Below are 5,033 nucleotides of genomic sequence, written 5' to 3' on the forward strand. Positions count from 1 at the left end.
TGACAACACCAAGTCAAGGGTTAAGATCCCCTTACCGGTCATCTTAAAAAAAAAAAAAAACCAGTCTGGGAAACATGGAGTTCATTGAAGAGAAGCAAGAAGGAAAAAAAGGAAAGAAACAAAAGTATGTTCATTTCTCACATCTTACGAACAAAACTCTCAGATGCCAAGGACAGCAGTGCTTTCATCTTTGGCTCAAAACAAAAAACAAAAAAAAGCACTCCCCAAAGGTCTCCCGCCAGGAGCGGCTCCAGAAGGGTAAATCTGGAGTGCGCTGATTTGTTAATTCCCAGAGCACTGGCAAAATCTGGGCGGCTAACTCTAGAAAAAGCAGCCCCTTTCATCTTTCGCTCAAAACAAAAAACAAAAAAAAGCACTCCCCAAAGATCTCCCGCCAGGAGCGGCTCCAGAAGGGTAAATCTGGAGTGCACTGATTTGTTAATTCCCAGAGCACTGGCAAAATCTGGGCGGCTAACTCTAGAAAAAGCAGCCCCCTACACAGAGGATTATCCTGCTCCACAGCCCAGTGACTCAAACTCATTTTCTAGTTTGTGGATTACCATAGTCCCCTGCTCCTCCCCCTTCCCTCCTGCCCAGCTATTTCATTTCCCAATAGAATTTACAGAGATTGGGTAGGGAGTTTGAAACTTAACAACGAAAAAGAGATTTTTCTTTTTCAAGGAATTTGATCTTCCCTATTCCCCTATCAAAAAACTAACTGTTCAGAAAACATGCTGTTTTTCTCCTTAGTATGAATTGATGGCCATTCTTTGGGTTTCAATTAATGATACATTTTAAGATATAGCCCATTTTCTACAAAAATGTTTTATAAATATAACAGCAAAAAGAAAAAAAAATGCTACTGTATTAGAGGAAACTGAGGGGCAATTAATAGGGTGACCATATAATTTACTTTCCAAACTGAGACACTTTTGAGATTGAGGGCGAGTTGTTAACAATAATTCTGAGACCACAGGTGTTAAGCTGGGATGTGTGGTCATGCTAAAAATAGGGCAGAATGATGTGCCCACTCACCTGGGGAGTGGGCAATAGAGGACAACCTGGCTCTCCAGGTATGAGGCTTGGCAACGTCCCTTCTAATGAAGTCCTCTCCCCTGCAGACATGGTTTCTAGGCAAACTTGCCAACTGGACTTTCTTTTCCTGCTACTGAGGCTGCTCTGAGAGGCCTGGTGTCTCTGGCATCGAACTGCTTGTGGGGCTGGCTGGCTGTTGGCAGCTGTGTGTTCAGTTCTCTCATGGGGTCCCATCACAGACTGTCACCCCTCCACCTGGCAGAGTGCCACTGAAGAAAGCATTTTTGTGGTACTGGGAAATAGTATTCCACTTCCTTGCCTCCTATGTATGACAGGAGTGAGTTCCAAGAGGCTTCTAGTGCTAGTCCTCAAAGAGGACATCTGGTTCCACTGTAGACGCTCTCAACCTGAGGGTGAGCAGCTGGCCACTTTCTGTCCCCCAGATCCAATCATGGAACAGAAGACAGGCTACAAACATTTCCCTTTTACACACCGTCACACACACCAGCACTGCCCTGCCGTGAATCGCCAAAATGGTACACGCAAACCACCACTCCCATGGGTTGTCACCCTGCTGGGCCTGTCATGAACATATTCCACCTCTGGGAAAGTACCTGGCATCTGGAGATTTGAGATCATTTCTTCATCATGTCCAAGTTTAGGGGGACAGAACTTGGAGCTGATTACTTCATTCTGTTAGTGCAGGGTTTCTTGATCTCAGTGTTCTTGACATTTCGAGCCACATAATTCTATGCTGTTGGAGCATTGTAGGATCTTCAACAACATCCCTTGCCTCTACCCACTAATCACCAGTAGTACTCCCCACCACCACCCTGAGTTCTGACAACCAAAAATGTTTCTAGACATTGTGAAATGTCCCCTAGAGGCAAAATCTCCCTTGGTTGAGAACCAGTCTCAGGACATTTGGGGTGTGCTTAGGGCCAAGTACAAACTTCCCTGCCTTCTAGAATTTGTGCTTTAGCCACTGGATTATAGTGATAGAGAGAAGCTTACAGCTGAGTTGGGAAGATACAGCATATAAATGCCATGGACGCTCCACCTTGGAGGTCTGCTTGCCTGTGCTGCTGCAGACTTGCAGTACGAAAATGATGTGTTGGAATGAATGAGACCATACTGTCGGCTCAGAGACCTGCATGACAGCGAGTCTCACATCCGTGGCTCTGTGCTTACTAATCCTTGTCTCCCTTTTCTGTGGCTGAAGCTCTTGATCAGGACTGAGTGAAATGCTGTGCACCACTTCAGAGCAAGAAACCCAGAGTCCTGGAAACAACACAGAGGACAGCCGCAGCTGAAAGGGCATCGCATGGGGTGGGGCTGGTGTGGGCGCAGCACTCTGGGTGTGTTGACCGCAGTACTCAGGCAGAAGTGGAGCGATTGAAGACAGATGGCCATCTTGTGGCTGTGATTTTCCTGGCCCTTCATGCCAGTTCAGGGGAAAGTTTTCTCATACAAAATGACTCCCAGGAGCTCTGTCAAAACCCCCCCCAAAAAAAAAAAACCCACCAAAACCCACTGCCTCCTTGGGAGGCCAAGATAGGATGAGGGGTCCGGTGCCTCTGTGGTCTTGGCCTGCACAGGCCAGGCAGCAGGGCCACCACTGGCCCTGGTGCCAACAGAGCACTGTCGACGCTGCCTCCTATGGGCCCTGAATCTGAGGCACCTGGAAGGGTTATTAGCAGGATTGGAACTCATCCCTCTGCTGGGACTAGATCATAATTACAGTAATTTTCTAACAGAGCTCGGCAGTAGGACTGTTTAATCAGCATCTGACTCCCTCGTGCTCCCAGCCCTCATCACTCAAGGAGAAGAGCAGGATGGCTCTTAAAGAGACAGTGCCTGCCTTTCAGCGCTTTGAACAGATGTGCCCTAATTGGTAGAATATATCTAAGTCTCATAGCTTATAGCAGGCAGGTTTCATTGCCTCCAACAAACTGCCTAGGGCTATCACTATTCTGGGCCTTCTGCCGGAAGCATCCGGGTCATGCTGCTGGTGGGCCTGGCTTCCCACACCAACACGGCCACCAGGGGAAAGGACACATACTAGGCTAGAGCATTTATGGAAGGATCTGAACAAGCTGGCCTCTTCAAAACTGATGGTATGAAGAAAGTGCTTGGTCGAAGGATGGGAAGGACTTGACAGCCAGGTATGAAAAGAAATTTTGGCTGGTGGCTTCCCATAATCCAACGATTACAGAAGCAATCTTGTGTTCCTGCCCTTCCAGGGGAAAAACCTTAAAATCTTTCCAGTAGTCTCTTAACTCACACCCTAGATTTACTACCTCTCTCTACTTATTATCCATGCCCCTCTCACTACCATGAAAATACCCGTTTTTCTCTTCCTTTGCTTCTGGAAGTAAACCAGATCTCCCCTGAACCAAAGGGAAGCAAAATTAATCACTCTGTTCATTGAGTCAGGAGCACTCTGTCTTCTAAAACGTGTGGCTCTTGCTATCCTTTTGAGCATAAGTTGTCTGTGTTTGTTATATCTTAAGACTTGAGGTTTCCAGCTCCAAATCCAGTCATGGCTAAGGTGGAACTGTTTTTCCCCCAAGAAGTTATTTCTCTAATAAGATGCTAGGACTGGCACCTATAACCCTGTTGGTTAGCCAGATGTACAATTGGACTTTCTGGCAGTTCACAAAGCAGTTCCTTAGAGAGAACTGTGGTAGGGAGTAGATGAGATAAGAAGTGGGTGGGGGCTTGGCTTCCAAAGTGGGTTGAGGAAACCCTCAGGAAAGAAGGTGTATGGAGTAAGAACAGGAAGGGGGATGCTCATCCACAGCTCAAAGAAAGGCTACCGTGAGCTAGGACATGTGCCACCTACAGACTGACTCCCTGCTGGCAGAGCTGTCCCTCTGGCTTAGGATCACTGCCCAGTGCTTGACTAAGCAAGTGCTATCTCGTGCTGCAGTGGTTATCTGCTTGGCTTTAGCTGTGTCTCAGCTGGCTGCTCATACATAAATCCACAGATGCCACTCCAGCCTCTGATTTCATGCTCCTGCAGCCTCTATGAGGCAGGCTGGGAGCTGGTCTATTCCATCCCCAACCCCTCCTCATATCCTTTGGGTCCACTGTCCACCTTACCCCTAGGGTGTTAAGAATAATTAGCAAGAGCTGAGGTGTGCAAACAAATTCACAAACATGGATTTAACTTAATGCCCAATCAAATAGTTAAAAAGTCATGATTACCTCCCAAGCAAAGGTACCAGAGAGGGTAGGAGGTGCCGAGGACCCAGTGGTGTGGATTTAGGGCCTTCGCAGTTAGAAAACTAAGGACTATGAGTGAATTCTGTCTTGTAAGAACAACTCTAAAAAACTCTGCAGGGAGGATTTTTTTTTTTCCTTGAGTGTAGTGGTGGGTTTGTTTAACTTTTTGTTGTTGTTTTTGAAACCGCAGTTAGAAAACTAAGGACTATGAGTGAATTCTGTCTTGTAAGAACAACTCTAAAAAACTCTGCAGGGAGGATTTTTTTTTTTTCCTTGAGTGTAGTGGTGGGTTTGTTTAACTTTTTGTTGTTGTTTTTGAAACAAAACAAAACAAAAAAAATTTGTTTTAGAGTTTGGAAAGTAGCTCTCATGTGAATATACTCTGCTTCCATCTACATGCTTTTCAAAAACCACGCTCATTCAGATCCCCATACCGGCCAGCCACCAAAAATAATAACCACTAAAAAATAACAAGAAAATAAATAAATAAATAAATAAAAACCATGCTCAACTGACCAGCTACAAAACAAAACACCATGCTCAGCTCAGTTTCCTCAGCTAGAAAATGAATGTAATACCTGCCCTACCCTACTCAGTGGGAACTGACAAGGTCAAATAAAATGATGCGTATGAAACTTACTATTTTTTTTTTTTAAAGATGACCGGTAAGGGGATTTTTTAAAATTTTTTTTTATTTTATTTTTATTTGTTTATTTTTTTAAAAAAGATGACCGGTAAGGGGATCTTAACCCTTGACTTGGTGTTGTCAG

Source organism: Galeopterus variegatus, unplaced genomic scaffold (genome assembly GCF_000696425.1).
Source record: "Galeopterus variegatus unplaced genomic scaffold, G_variegatus-3.0.2 Scaffold7295, whole genome shotgun sequence".
In the NCBI taxonomy this organism is placed as follows: Eukaryota; Metazoa; Chordata; class Mammalia; order Dermoptera; family Cynocephalidae; genus Galeopterus; species Galeopterus variegatus.